The sequence below is a fragment of the Manduca sexta genome, chromosome 6 (assembly GCF_014839805.1).
Source record: "Manduca sexta isolate Smith_Timp_Sample1 chromosome 6, JHU_Msex_v1.0, whole genome shotgun sequence".
Lineage (NCBI taxonomy): Eukaryota > Metazoa > Arthropoda > Insecta > Lepidoptera > Sphingidae > Manduca > Manduca sexta.
The window spans coordinates 9,042,818-9,059,662 of NC_051120.1; the positions used below are offsets into that span (position 1 = coordinate 9,042,818).

General features: G+C 44.5%; 1 pseudogene; it reads left to right on the top strand.

Moving 5' to 3' along the window:
- The first annotated feature begins 783 nt into the window (after positions 1-783).
- LOC119193757 lies at positions 784-14,790 on the top strand (annotated as a pseudogene).
- The last annotated feature ends 2,055 nt before the right edge of the window (positions 14,791-16,845 follow it).

The following is a 16,845-nucleotide window of genomic DNA, read 5'->3' on the forward strand; positions in this document are numbered from 1 at the left end:
TTCGCCCGCGTCGAAGAGTTTTTCAAGATAAAAGTCCTGATATATATTGTTCCTTGGACAAAACGTAGCCAATGTGCTTCCCAGTATCTAAAATGATCTCCATAACAAATTTAATCGAAATCCGTTCGGTAGTTTTTGAGTTTATTGTGTACAGACAGACACAGTGACGGATTAACACATACTAACTTTCGTCTGCGGTTCCGCCCATGTAATTTTTTTTTTATTGATTTGAAAGACGAGACGCGCTTGCCGTTCGCCTGATGATAAGTGATACGACCGTCCATAAACAGTAGAAACACCATCCAACACTTTGAATTACAAAGTATTCTACTGCGATCGCCATTCTGAGACATGAGATGTTTTTTTTCACGTCCCCCTATCCATGACAAGGAATCTTTGTATTTGTTTTTTAATTTTTTACTTTTTATTTTTATATTTTGTCTTTTACTTATATGACATGACATGAGATGTTAAGTCTAATTATGTCTAGTACACTGGCTACAATGTCCTCCAAATCGGAACACAACAGTGTCTACACACTGCTGCTTGGTGGCACAAATAGAAAATGCGGTGGTAGGTACCGCCTGGTTAGGTAACCAGGCGGACTCTCACATATGAGATACCACCAGTAAACAGCTCCGTAAACGTCACACAGACAAACGGCTTACACAACATTATTCTCTTATCTTATAGCATCAATACACGGATCTCTAAAAACAATACACTCAGATGATACAATACAATACAATAATAGATAACCATATTAAATAGTCAGTTGACGACAGACGGTCGCGTCCGATATGTACAAAATTATATTGTTATCAGTGTTCATTGTAAATGTATCGGCTTATAATGTGCTTGTTGCGTTCCCTTACCCTGGGAAAAGCCACTCCATCCTTGGAGAGGGATATGTGAAGCTACTTCTGGAAGCTGGACATGATGTAAGTCGGATTTTAATATTTAATGTTAGTGCAGTGTTGTGTTTTTTTAAGTTTTGTGACCGGTTCTATATATAACCTCTGTGGATTCAAAACAGGGAACTTGTCATGACTTTATCACCGATAGGGTAGGCAGTGGGGAAACTAGAGTATCTTGTCGTATGTGTTCCGTCCCATGATGTGATATAGATTATGTGAAGAAATAGATAAAGGTACTGAGTAGAAAAACCAATATCAGTGCTCAACCCGGTATTCGAACCCAACACCTCGAAGAGTAAGGGTGTCATGTTCCAGGATCAGCCTGTGTATATCCGGTTCCAACAGGCCGACATAATTGTATCGACTTCCGAGGGGTAATCGTCTTTCTCAACTTCATCTATCAGTCAACATTCTATTGGAGCCCATTCCAGTTTCAATTTACCATCAGGTGCATTGGGATCACTTTGTCATGTACGTATAAAAAAAATAAGAAATTGACAAAGTGGTTGTTAGTTATTTAAAAAAAAATTGATCAAATTTATTTATGTTTCTAAAAGCTCATTAGAGTTATACGGAATCGATTCTACTCTTTAGACAAAATAGTAGCGTTGGTGTTATGTCTGCCCTGTATTATATACTTGCCCACTGCTGAGCACGGGCCTCCTCTACTACTGAGAGGGATTAGGCCTTAGTCCACCACGCTGGCCTAGTGCGGATTGGTAGACTTCACACACCTTCAAAATTCTTATAGAGAACTTCTCAGATGTGCAGGTTTCCTCACGATGTTTTCCTTCACCGTTAAAGCGAACGATAAATTCACAAAGAATACACACATGATTTTTTAGAAAAGTCATAGGTGTGTGCCCTTGGGATTTGAACCTGCGGACATTCGTCTTGGCAGTCCGTTCCACACCCAACTAGGCTATCGCCGCTTCCATATAATGTATTGTCAATACTATCTTAATATTTATTCTGAAACGCAAGTTTTGGGTTATAATTTATAAACTGTGGATAATGTAGTTAGTTGTACGATTATCTTCAATATATATGTTATTTCACTTTTATGCAATTTATTGTACAATTATTTTTTAACCCAAATAAATAAAATAAAAAAATAATTATGTTAAAAGATCTTATATACAACTTGTATTATATTTACTCAATAATAATATGTTTTGTGTGAAATAGAATAAAATAAAATTTAAGTTAATCTTATTTTTGTTTTTGACTTGTTTCAGGTGACGTATATAACGCCGTTTTTGATAAAACCATCACATCCGAAACTTCGGCAAATTGACGTTTCGTCTAACATAGAATTGTTTCCTTTTGGTAAGCTAAAAATATTTTATGTATATTTCTCGAAACGGATGTATGTGACGAAAAGACTTTTAAGAAAAAAAATTATAAACATCTTGTCTGATCAGTTTTATTGTTTAACAATTTTATATGTTTATTTGTTTTTTTTTATAAAAATATATATATTTTTTTTTATCTTTGCTCAAAGTTCCGTTCGCGTGATCAAGTTTTTACGGGATAAAAACTAGTATATAGTAGTGGCGAAGCGTCCACACAACTTGATTCCTACCGGTTTCCCTTTTTAGGTTTATTTACGTTTGTCTTATTTTTTTTTACTATTAAATTGGCCGCGATGATTTTAATTTTTTTTTGCCTCGGGCTACCTTTTGTAAAATTTCACCTTTCACCACTGATATATAGTATGGACTAATAATTTCGTTTAAAATAGGTTTTTTTATTGCTTACTGATATGACATTGGTTATGTAGTTCCAAATATGAGCCCATACAAACCAACAAAAAGCTCACAAAAATTTCCTTTTTATAATATTAGTACAAACTGCATAGAATGACATATTAAGACAAACAAAAACAAAGAGGACAATATTTCGTAAAAATCTTTTTGCTCATTTAGTTTGCGAAACACTTTTTTATTAGATTTACACGGTCCGTGTAAAAGGCTTTCCCAAAAAAAGCCCCGCTGTACATATCGCTTGTCTGTTAATCAAATTAACATACAAGCATAGCATAACATACATTATTTAAGATGAATTTCTTCAAAATACACCCAACAGTCCATGCTTAGCTTCTAATAAATTCCCAAATATCTTTCTTTTTATTGTAGACCAGCATCTCAAGAACTAAATATTTTACCCTATTTTATCCCTTTATTAATTTTGTATTATGTGCATGCTGTGACGAACGATTCGTAATTGAAACAACATTTAGCTTTTTGTTTGAAATCTTGTATTAATTAGGTATCGATGTGTGTTTTGTACGTTGTTCCTTTTAATAAGTAAAAATGAATAAATAAAAAAAGATAATTATGCAATAGTACTAATATGCAAACCTATTACAAGTGTATACAGCATTGACAATATAAAATAACGCTATAAAATACAGTAGGCGTTATTATAAGCTTAATTAATAAAAATATCGTTACAATATTTCATATTTACAATAGGTTTATATAAGATTTTTTTAATTACCAAATCATTACTGTTTTTTATTTATATTGTTTTATTTTGGTACTTTATGGTTCGTGCCGAAAAATACGTGGACAAGGGTGCAAATACTAGGTACTCTTAATCGATTTGTACCAAATTGATTTAACATTACGAAATTAATAACTAAAATCGAAATTAATTTCAGAATCAACACTAGATATAAAAAAAATTATAGATGGTGAAGTAGACTTCAGTGACATGGGAATGATGTACAGTTTAATGCATGATATAGCTAATGATGCGGTGATGCATCCGAATATTCAAAATTTATGTCAGACAGCAACGAACGGTTCGATGTGGCTATAGTCGAATGGCTGTACTCTGACGTATATAGTGGGTAAGACTTGTATATTATATATTTTTATATTTAACTAGCTTTTGCTCACAGATTCGCTGGGATGAAAGAGTTTTTCAGCAATAAAAAGTATCCCATTATCTTCCCAGGGTATCACAATATCTCCATACCAAATTTCATTGAAATCCGGTTGGTAGTTTTTGAGTGTATCGCGTTCAAATATGGTAGGGGACTTTGTTTTATAATATTATGTAAGGATTACCTACCTGGGAGTAGTAGCGGGCTCGGTGTTCACTAACCCTGTCACCGGGCTGGCGAAAGGGGGAGTGGTCCCTCTTTCGCCGCCGCCAAATCTCGTAACCCCAAACATGATCAAGTGTCTCTGGCGTAAGCGTCAGACACACTTGATCTACGGGGACCGAGGGTTCACTGGCTTAACTGCCTGGACCGCGAGGAAGAAATCCTCTATAAAAATTACCCCAAATCCCCAAGCGGCGGCGCACCGTGAGGGGGGGTTGTAACAGCTAATGGGTAGCTTGATTTAGTCGCTAGTGCGAACCACAGTATTTTGAGCCAGTACACAAAGTTTTTACTCGTGGGAACAAAATGGATTCACAATTAAAACCTAAGACGCACAGGGGAGGAGAAAGAAGGAGCCGGGAGCAATAGGTGCCGAGGAGGCCCACGTCCCGTAGGGGACAAACAGTCCGCCGAGGACTCGCGCGGGCGAACTCCCAAGGTGGGGAACGTCCGCGTGATGAAGTCGCGGCCGAAGAGCGAACGCGGGGTGCTGGGTCAGACTCTGACTCAGCATCCAGCATGGTTAGCGGATGGAGCTCAGTCGCGGGCCCCAGATCTATGGAGGTCAAGACGGCAGCGGCGGAGTCATTCCGGAAGCGGATCAGGTGCAGGATCGGGGATTCGTCCTCCGAGGGCGGCGGGGCAAAGGCTTCGTGCGTCGCTCCCCGGAAACGGGGCGGATCCCACTCCGTGTCTCACGGAGCGAAGGTGAAGGGTCGGGCCCTCAAAGAAGCGAGGGACAGCGGGAGGCTCGCCGAGGAGGGGCGGCACCCGATCGCCGCACGACCTCAAAAGAAGCCGAGAAAAAAGGGCCAAATTTGAGGAGGTCGTGATGGCGGCGATTGCGAGTGTCCGCCAAAAGAAATTGCGGTCCTCGAAAGAGAAGGCTGCGCAAGAGGCCGCGGCCTCCATTATGGCGGCAGCAGCGGCCACCTTCTTGGAGTCGGATCCCGAGTCGGGTAACGAGGGGATGAGGGCCGATATCGCCCGGCTATCGACGGAGGTTGAGCGTCTCTCTAGGGAGAACGCGGAACTGAAGTCCAGCCGGGCCTCTGCCCTCGTTCAGTCCTCTCGTCCTGTAGAGACGCCTCCAGAGGTGAGTGCGGTGCAGCCGGCGGACAGGCAACAACTCCTGAGCCTGATACGAGAGGGCATCCGCCAGGAGATCGGTGCCCTCTCTGCCCGGTTTGCGGTTCTGGAGGGCATTGTCCTCCGGCCACCTCTGGCGGGCTCCAAGAAGGCTGCGTCCTACGCGGCCGCCGCGGCTCCGCAACCCACGCCGGGGACGTCCGGCCCGACGAGCCAAAGCTCAGGGCCATCTACGAGGCCAACGAAGCCGTCGTCGCCTCCGCCGCCTCCGCCGCCTCCGCCTCGACCCGACGCACGGAGCGGCGGAAGGCGCAGCGGCAGCGCGCCAAGGAGAGGAGCGTCGCCAATATGCTTTGCGCCCCGAAGTCCGCAGCTGTAGTTGTCACACTACAGCCGGAAGCGGTAAAGAAGGGCGTGACGTACGCGGACCTCCTTTCCAAGGCAAAGGGGTTAATCAACCCCGCGGAGCTTGGGATTGCTGGGGGGTTGCGGTTAAGAGTAACCGCAACCGGAGTCCGGAAACTCGAGCTCCCGGGAGCCAGCAGTGGCCCGGCCGCGGACGCCCTAGCTGCAAAGCTACGGGCGGCGTTTGATGCGGCCGAGGCTAGAGTGTCCAGACCCGTAAAGAGCGTAAGCTTGCGCATATCGGGTCTGGATGACTCCGTCACGGTGGAGGAAGTGGTGGCCGCCATTGTCGGGACTACGGGATGCTCAGCTGAAGAGCTGAAGCCGGGAGCCCTACGTCCCGACTATGCGGGTATGCTGGCCATCACGGTCAGCTGCCCGTGACGGCGGCCAAAGTGGTGGCTGAGGGCCGGAGAGCTTTTGGTGGGCTGGGTGTCGGCGCAGGTTAAGCTGCTCGAGCCCCAGCCTCTGAGGTGTTACCGATGTCAGACCGGACATCACGTCGGGGTAAGGTGCACCTCGGAGGTCGACCGCAGCGCGCTGTGCTTCCGCTGCGGTCAGCCCGGTCATAAAATCGGCTCGTGCATCGCCGACAAGCCGCACTGCTTAGCCTGTGCGGCGGTTGGCAAGCCAGCCGAAGACCGGGCGGGGAGTAGAGCCTGCGCCGCTCCCGCCAATACCGGGGCAAACGCCGGCCCACGGCCTCCACTGCCGCTTCCGCCGCGGCTCCCGCTAGCGCTGCCGCTGCTACTTCTGGAGAGAGCGCAATGGAATGCCATTAATGGCCCCATTGCGCTTTCTCCAGGCGAACATCAACCACTGCGCCAGAGCTCAGGATCTCTTGCTCCAGAGCATGGCGCGGTGGTCGATTAATATCGCCGTGGTCTCCGAGCCGTACTTTGTCCCGCCCAGGAATGACTGGGTGGAGGACCTGAGCGGCTCGGTGGCCATCATCGCGTCGGCCGCCGCCGGTACCCTGACCCACGAGAGGGCGAAGAGGGGCCAGGGTTGTGTCGCAGCTCGGTTCGGAGGGATAGTCGTAGTGGGGTGCTACTTCTCTCCGAGCCGAACTCTCGCCGAATTCCACAACTCCCTCAGGGAGTTGAGTGACGTCGTCGTCGAGTACGGTTCGCTTCCCGTCGTCGTGCTGGGGGACTTCAACGCCAAGAGCCAGGCTTGGGGTTCCCGGTACACGGATGTACGGGGGCGAATGGTTGAGGACTGGGCCTTGGAGGTTGGCCTGGACGTCCTCAACAGGGGTTCCGTCGCCACGTGTGTGCGGATGCGAGGTGAGTCCGTGGTGGACATTTCGTTTGCCAGCCCCGCATTGTCGCAGCGTGTTGTCGACTGGCGAGTAATGGAGGCGGTGGAGACGCTGTCGGACCACCGGTATATCCGGTTCGACGTCTCCACCGATCCCTCGAGCGCGCCAGTCCGACGGGCCCCAAGTGGTCCACGTTGGGCGTTGAGACAGCTGGACAGGGAGCTCCTCCTGGAAGCCTCCATCGTCCAGTCCTGGGTGCAAGCACCGGTCAGGCCGGACGATGTGAATAACGAGGCCGACTGGTTCCGGGAGGCTATGTCCTCTGTCTGCGACTCGGCAATGCCCCGAGTCCGCCGAAGCCAAGCGCGGCGCAAGGTGTACTGGTGGTCGCGGGAGCTGGCATCGCTCCAGGCGGCGTGCTATGCCGCGCGACGCCGGTACACCAGGTACCGCCAAATCCGCATCCGGCCTGTGGATGCGGTGGCTCGAGAGGCGGAGCTATACCAGGGGTACAGAGACGCAAAGACGCTCTCTCGGGCGCGATTCTAGAGTCTAAGAATCGCGCCCACCAGGAGTTGCTGGAGTCTCTTGACGCAGACCCGTGGGGACGTCCTTACAAAATGGTGCGGAGCAAGCTCCGCATCTGGGCGCCCCCACTGACGCAGAGTCTCCGGCAGGAACTGGTCGAGGGCGTCGTTGGCGCTCTGTTCCCTGCACTAGGGGAGCACGCTCCTCCGCCCATGGCTCCGCCTTCGGCGGCGCCCGGCATGGACCACGACGACGACGTCACTGTTCCCGCGGTGACCGGGGTAGACTTGAGGGTGGCGGTGGCCAAGATGAAGGCCAAGAACACCGCCCCAGGGCCCGACGGCTTGCCTGGAAAAGCCTGGGTCCTGGCCTTGGGGCTCTCGGGCCTCGACTTCAGAGGTTCCTCACGGCATGTTTGGAGAGGGGCCAGTTTCCACTTCGTTGGAAGACGGGGAAACTGGTCCTCATCGCGAAGCATGGGCGCCCCGCGGACAGTCCGTCCGCATACCGGCCCATCGTCCTGCTCGACGAGGTGGGCAAGCTCTTCGAAAGAGTTATTTCAGACCGCCTCGTCGAGCACCTGACGAGGGTTGGGCCGGATCTTGCGGACAGCCAATTTGGCTTCCGCAGAGGGCGCTCTACTGTGGATGCCATCATGCGCGTGAGGTCTCTCGCGACGGGGATGCTGTTTCCCGGGGTAGGGGTCGTCTTGGCGGTGTCGCTTGACATCGCCAATGCCTTTAATACCCTGCCCTGGAGTTGTATCAGGGAGGCACTCCGGTATCACCGGGTGCCGGCTTACCTCCGTCGCGTTGTCGGGGCCTACTTGACGGATAGGGCCGTCATTTACCCCGGTCGCCAAGGGAATGGATCAGGCGAGATGTCGTGCGGTGTTCCCCAGGGTTCGGTTCTGGGGCCGCTCTTGTGGAACATCGGATACGACTGGGTGCTGCGCACCGACCTCCCGAGCGGCGTCAGCGTGGTATGCTACGCTGACGACACGCTAGTTTTGGCTCACGGGGGGTCGCATCAGGCGGCGGTCGACGCGGCTACAATTGGGGTTGCGACAGTCGTTGAGAGAATCCGGCAACTGGGACTCGAGGTGGCGCTGCACAAATCCGAGGCCATGTGCTTTCATGGCCGGGGGAACGCGCCACCTCCGGGTCTCCAGATCACGGCAGGAGGGGTTCACATCGGCGTCGGGTCGACGATGAAGTACCTGGGACTCGTCCTCGACAGCCGGTGGAACTTCAAGGAGCACATCCGCCTTTTGGCTCCCAGGTTGGTAAAATTCACCTGCATAATGCGGCGTCTTTTGCCAAACCTGGGGGGCCAAATGCTCCCTGCCGGCGGCTCTACGCAGGAGTCGTGCGGTCCATGGCCCTGTACGGTGCCCCCGTATGGTCCGCAGCTGTGGCGCGGCGGCAAGGCCGCTTTCTGAACGCGCCACAAAGAGCGATGGCCATACGGCTGATACGGGGATACCGCACGATCTCCTGCGAGGCGGCGGGCCTCCTTGCCGGACTACCGCCATGGGGTCTCGAGGCGAAGGTCCTTGCGTCACTGTATGTGTGGCGCGGGGAGGCGCAGAGCCGGGGCGTAGCTCCGCTACCGCGACAAATTGCCGCGCGGCGGACGGAGCTCCGGCAGAACCTCATGGCGGAATGGCGACAACGACTGTCGCAACCCTTGGCTGGGCACGCCACGATAGCGGCGGTAAGTCCCTCTTCGAGGTGTGGCTGACGAGACGTCACGGCGTCCTCTCATTCCGGACGACGCAGGTGCTGACCGGTCACGGCTGCTTCGGCAGGTACCTGTATCGGATCCGGGTGGAGGATACGCCCGCGTGTTTTACTGTGCGGATCGGCCGGAGGACACGGTGGAGCATACGGTGGAGGTGTGCCCAGCTTGGGCTGAGCACCGCCGTGTTCTCACAACGGCCATCGGTGGCGGAGACCTCTCGCGTCGGGGCCTGGTAGAAGCCATGCTCCGGGGCGAGAGAGAGTGGGACGCAGTCACCTCCTTCTGCGAGGACGTGATGCTCGCAAAGGAGGTGGCGGAGCGGATACGGCGCCAAAGCGCCCAACGTCCCATCCGCCACGGCAGACGCACAAGACGCTGGCGGCGAACGTCTGCTGAGGATCGTCGGCCTCCGTAGGCGCGGACCGTCGGATGACGAGCATTGGGTAGCTCGTCGCCCGAAACACCCCAACGGCCCGTGTGTACGGCGCGTAGTGTTCCACGCGCGCCTCGAAGAGCAGTGTCAGTATAATTTGCGGGGCCCTTTAGGGCCGGTGCCTGCCTAGGTCTCAATGCCACCGGATCTTGGACCTAGGCACATAGGCAAAGGATGGGAACACCGTAGGTTCTTAGTCGGTAAAAAGTCTGACACGCCCTCCCGCCCATCCCAAGGCGGGAGATAGTCAACTGACGATTTACCTACGTAAAAAAAAAGGATTACCTACCTACTTTAATTTATTAGAACAAATTGATGATAATTGTTTATGATTGACTACAGTAACTACTGTAAAATGATAAATACTTTTTTTTATCCGTTTCAAATAAAAAAGAATTAACAAAAAATAAAAACGCAAAAACCGCTACAATCCAAAATTATTATTACAAGATAACATTTGCTATAAATCGTAGGGTTTGATACCTACGTATAACCAAAACAAGGATCGTAGCCCAGACAATAGGATATGTTATTATCATACGATTTTTTTGTTTTCTGTTAGCGTAAATTTTAAAAAGGCTTTGGGCTACGACCTCTGGTGTAAGTTTTTGATATACACTTGATTTCTCTGTAATATCAATTTGTATCTAAGTAATATTGAATTATGCACTTGATTTCTCTGGAAAATGAATTTATATCCGATATTTTGGAGGATTTACCTATGAAGTATGATCTGGAACGTATGTGTCAGAGAGCGGTTGATAAAGTAGATGCTGTAACCACCGAGTGTTAGATAAAATCGCACAAACTAATCTGATCTCTATTTGAAAAGTTTAAAATCCATTTCAGGTTCTCAACTGTATTCAACTGTCCGTTCATTTGGTCATCATCTATGGAGCCTCATCCAATGATCTTGAGGCTAATTGATGATATGCCGAATCCAGCTTACACGCCAGACCACATGTCACCCTTAAATCCACCGCTGACATTTCGGCAGAGAGTGGAAGGACTGTGGAATATACTGAAGGTCTCTTATTCCAGATGGTGAGTTTTGTAAAACAAATGAAAACCGACTTTAAAAACTAAAGTGAATAATATGCTTTAATAGTTCTAATAATGAGCAAACACTACACTCTCACTACTCATACAAGTCTAAGAAATAATTATACGATATGAATTTTTTATTTAGACAGTTTAGACAGTTTAATGAATGTCTGTAACTGCTAATAGATTTAATAGGTTTTGTAAATATATTAAGCTTTTTAACAACGTAGTCTCGTGTCAGTCTTATATCAAAATTAATCCCATAATTTACTAAAGGTTCTTTCGAATTTGTAATCTATACTATTATATAAAGCTGAAGAGTTTGTTTGTTTGTTTGTTTGTTTGTTTGTTTGTTTGTTTGAACGCGCTAATCTCAGGAATTACCGGTCCAAACTGAAAAATTCTTTTTGCGTTGGATAGCCCTTTGTTCGTGGAGTGCTATAGGCTATATATCATCACGCTATACCCAATAGGAGCGGGGCAGTAATGGCTAATCTCAGGAACTACCGGTCCAATCTGACAAATTCTTTTGCGTTGGATAGCCCTTTGTTCGTGGAGTGCTATAGGCTATATATCATCACGCTATACCCAATAGGAGCGGGGCAGTAATGGCTAATCTCAGGAACTACCGGTCCAAACTAAAAATTCTTTTGCGTTGGATAGCCCTTTGTTCGTGGAGTGCTATAGGCTATATATCATCACGCTATACCCAATAGGAGCGGGGCAGTAATGGCTAATCTCAGGAACTACCGGTCCAAACTGAAAAAATCTTTTTGCGTTGGATAGCCCTTTATTCGTGGAGTGCTATAGGCTATATATCATCATGCTATGACCAATAGGAGCGGAGCAGTAATGAAACATGTTGCAAAATCGGGGAAAATTATAAGTTTTGAGAGCTTCCGTTGCCTGCGCTGCGTAAACGGTTAAAGTTATGCAACAATGATGTATGATGGGATTGTTTCACTTAAAAAGTTCTAAATAATATAACAAAGTCCCCGCTGCATCTGTCTGCCTTAATGTGTTAAACTCAAAAAACTACCTAACGTATTAAGATGAAATTTGGTATGGAGACAGTTTGAGACCCTGGGAAGAACATAGGCTCCCGGAAAACTACTATTTTTATAACGGAAAACTTTAGCCTGAAAAACTTTATAACGCGGGCGGAGCCGCGAGCAAAAGCTAGTTATTCATAAGAAGCTATGGTTTACGAGAATTGTATTTAAAGGCCGTCTTTATTGGTTTCTATGCTTTCTAGAGCATGAGGTTTTTGAAGAGAAATTCTTTGTATGATATGTTTCTCTTATATACGAGCATGGCAAATCGACCCTACTGGCCCTGATGGTATGTGGACTGACAAGAGATGATTATCCCTCGCCAGTTGATATAATTATGCTGGCCTGTTTGAACCGGACACATGCGCTAATCCTCGAACGCCACACACTTTCGTGGACCACTATTGCGGATTTTAATATCTTGTGTACAGTGATTGCTATCCAGAAGGATACAAAAAATATTCTAGCACCAGCTACCACATGCAATATTACGTCTTCTTTATTTTTAGGACAATGGCGGACAGAGTGTTAAGTTCTTATAACAATGGTTACGGCCCAGCTATGGCTAAGAGAGGAAGACGGTTACCGCCTTTCGACGAAGTGAAGTACAACGGCTCTTTGGTTATAGGAAATTCTCATGTTTCATCTGGTTTGGCGCTACAATTGCCGCAAAATTACATTCCTGTCGCAGGATATCACATCAATCCTAAAGTTGTACCTTTGCCTAAAGTAAGTTTGCATTTTGAATTTTAAGGAGTTTTGAGCGATTATTCCACCTTCATACCCTCTACTGTAATTCCCGTTAGCTAGGATCAGCAGTAGAATTCATTTTATGACACTGAGCAGTGAATCTCAGCGAGTCACAGGGAACACTAATTAGCCTTAACCCGCAACGATAAAGAATAGAGTCAAATAGAAAATATGAGGAGTTGAAAAGGTGTTTTAGGAGTCTGCCCAGTACTTCATTGATACAATTACTGTGGTTGAAACGTGTCGGGCGCAAAAAATGTCGTTTGTAATTTGTATTGAAAAATATAAGACTGCATAGAGTGGCTGGCATGTTTAGAAAAATATTGTTTTCGTAATTCATAACTGAAAACTTACCCACTTAGTTCTACCGTTGTTTTTAAATACAGATTTGTTTATTTCATGAATAAGTTAGTTTTTTTTAAAATTTATACATATAACCAGAAACATCGATAGTTAATAAATTTTAATTAATAACGAACAATAACATCCGAAGTTATCAAAAATTCCCTTGACCTGGTAGATTTTTTAACAGCACACAAGAAGTGTAACAAAATCTACTTATATGACGTAAACAATTAATATATTCTCAGAATTTACAAGAATTAATGGACAAATCCAGCGAAGGAGTTATTTACTTCAGTATGGGATCAATGATGAAGGGAAAGACAATGCCAAATGAAATGAAAAGGCAGTTTCTGAAAACGTTCAGCGGTTTGAAACAAACAGTCATTTGGAAGTTGGAAGAAGATTTACCGAACTTGCCTAAGAATGTTCATATTGTACAGTGGGCGCCTCAGCAGAGTATTCTTGGTTGGTTTCAATTGTAATGATAGCCACAATTTTTTTGACAAAATATTTTTTAATAGCTGTCTGTTATAATATAAAATTGTCTTTATTTCTACTACTCAAATTTAAAATTTAAACTTATACATCTAGAAAATGTTGTGCCTTAATTATTAATTTCTAGTAATCGCCTCTGCGGCGTAGGCCTCTCCTAGTTTTTTTCATACCTCTCTTACTCGTGCTTGTTGCATCCTCCACATTTTTGTTTAAAGACATATCTTCCTCTGATCTTAGTTCTTTCTTTTTTCCTTTAGCTATCTCGTGGTATCCACTCTATTAAACTTTTGCTCATCTACTATTTTCTAGACTACATTTGTCTCCAACCCTGTGTCATCTGTTATAATTGAACAAAAGTCAATCTTATCTGGACTAATGGTAATAGAAAGTTAGACGAATGCACTAACTGCAATGTTCAATGGAAACACATCAAATTCTTGTGCACAATTGGTTGATTGACAAAATATGACAAAATCTTTTTAATCGATAAATTTTCTTTCTCATCTTTATCTATAAAAATTCTGTGTTCATTTTTAGCACATCCCAACTGCGTTCTCTTTATTACCCACGGAGGACTTCTTTCTACAACAGAGACTTTACATTTTGGTGTTCCCATCATTGGCATCCCATTATTTGCTGATCAGTTCATAAACACCAAGAGAGCTGTCACTAAAGGGTTTGCTATTGAAGTTAATATTGGTTATGATACGCCAGCGAAGCTCGGAGGTGCTATACAAGAAATTCTTGGAAATCCTAAGTAAGTCAATTTTGCATACGTTATATTATATTAGAAAAGACAATAATTATAATTCGTTTATCATTTGCAATTATTGGAGATTTTTATTAGAAAGACAGAATTATGTGATATACAATTCAATGCGTAAACCAAATATAACAGAAGCTTGTTATCGTGAACCAGCGAAATGTAATTTATTTAAATCTATTTTAATTCTTAGTTTTTTAATAGCCGCCAATAAAAGACACCTATCACACCCTAGACCCATCTAAATCACCAAAGTTAACTTTATACCAGCAATATGTGATACTTGTTTGACCAAGGATATATTTATGAATTTAAAAGATTAACTTTCACAAATTTTTAATTTCTAATGTCGTACCTGTTGTCTTCTCTTTTTCTTTGTGATATATTTTTCCGTCCACCTTATAGGATCTCTTTACTATCCTTGGTTTACTCGGAGAGTGTATGCTAAAATTGTATTAAATTTGTAAAATACAAAAATCCTCTCTTCACAACATGATAATTGTCTTTCAGATACCGAGAGAAAGTCAAAGAATTGTCGCTGATTTACCACGACCGTCCAGTGACACCAGGTCAGGAGTTGGTGCATTGGGTGGAACACGTAGCCAAGACTCGGGGCGCGCCGCACCTTCGCTCACCAGCTCTGAACGTGCCTTTGTACCAGAAGCTGTACCTTGATCTCCTAGTTGTTATCCTATTAGTAATACTTGTTGCATCAAAAGTTGTAAAGTCAATTGTAAGTGCTGCCTTTGGAAAGAAAGTTAAAGCAAAGCGTAGTTGATTCGGAGTATTAATAAAGGTATTAATTGTTGTATTCAATAAAACAATAATGATTTTTTTTTATCACGGTCATTTGTTTCTTTGTGTAGGTATTTGAAAGGTCCGTAGTATATATCGTGACTCTAAACACAATCTGAAGCTTATATCATGTACTAAAAATACATTTGAAACTCTAATAATCGCTGTTTAACATTATTTTACTCTTCGATATATAGTATGTACTACGTACCAGATTTGGCGTTCCGAACATTCACCGTGTTCAACTGAATTGAACTGTAATCCATTCAAACTGATTTTAGCATGGTGTCAATATTGATGCTTTTGGATGTGTACGGAGTGGCGCTCATAAAATAAAAACGCGAGTCTAAGTGCAAACCTGGATGACAATAAAAATATTAGTAAAATAAGTTAAATTATTTGTTGTATAAATGAATTTATAGGTTATAACAGTGATGTTTTGGTTGCCATTTTAGTTCAGATTTTGAACAAATAGTTTATATGGACGTTCGTGCGTATGTGTCTTGTCGTGTCGTGTCGTGTGTAGAATATACGTCAATGATTTTATTACATATTTAAAATATTAATCGCTACGGACACTACTCAAACATTTAAAATACCAGCAGTATTACAACTATTCAAAACCACGCGGTTTAATTTCACAAAACACTGAATGGAAGCGTTCCATTTTCCCGATTACATCTGAGTGAATTTTAAAATACGCCACTTCAATTTCACCGTTAAACAGCTAAAACAAATTCTCGTATCTTTTACAAGCTACTCCGTTTACCCTCTAAACACCTACTTGTATGGGAGTACTGAACGACGGTTCAACCCTCTTAAAATTCCTTTTAACATCGCCGAACAAAGTTCTTGGCGGAGTTAACTTACCGTGGATTTTGAGATTGACTGGAAATGCTATGGTCCTTCGAGCCGGATACGAATGTTTGTAATACAGTAACGTATAAATCTATTGAGTTGTCAATTTGTGTTATAAATTTTATCATTTCAAATAATCGGGTTCACCCATAGACTCGTATGAGTATGGTAAAGTATAATATTTACATTTCAAGTAAGATGATTGTTGTATTATACTTAGTTTACGATAATCCGTTAAAATGCAATAAGTCTTTATTTTTCAAATTAACGGTATTTATATTTATTATATGTATAAATGAGAGCGTTAAGAAGTATGTGTGGGGTGACTATGAATGATAGAGTGCGGAATACTACGGTCATGGATATGTGTGGAGTGACAGAGGATGTAGTTACAAAAATTGAGAAGGGTATGCTAAGGTGGTTTGGGCATTTGGAGAGGATGGATAATAAGAGACTGACAAAGAGGGTTTATAGGGCGAATGTGGATGGAAGAGCCGGTAGGGGTCGACCGCACCGAACCTTCGAATGTCAGATATCTGACATTCTCAGTAAAGGCCAGGTCAAAAGTACCCGGAACCGGAGGGAATGCATGAAAGGATTAATGAAGGTTGAGGAAGCTCGAGAAGTATGTCAGGACCGTGCAAAGTGGCAATCTATAGTCTCTGCCTACCCCTATGGGATAAAGGCGTGATACTATGTATGTATGTATGTATATTTATCACAGTATTGTTTTCTTTTTTTTTCATCGTAGCTCGGCAAAGTGACTTTACTGCACTGTTAAGCGAAATGAAGTCTAAAGAAAGTGCTGAGCGGCATAATATACAGGCATTCTCAGACGGTCGGCACATTTTATTTTCTTGTCGTATATAGGATGTCGATGGGGGCATGGTTCTGCTATTTGATGACGTAGCTCGCACCCCTACTGACTTTAATTTTTAAGTGATTTTTATCATCTTTAAATTATAACAATACTAGTAAATTGGATGACATAATGAATTTTAAAAAGGGATATGGGGATTAGGATTTGAAAGGAATTTTTGCATGTTGTAACCCCAAACGCAACACACTGTTTATCAATGAAATAATGGCATTAGTACATGACATATCTAGTATTTGACTACTTAAAACAACATCCATAAACTTATCCGAGGCACTTGATTAAAACAAGTTTCCTTTTACACACAAACGACGGTAAAAAAACATTTACCGAAAAAAATTAGTCCAGCTCGCTGAGCAAACAGAGTTGTAT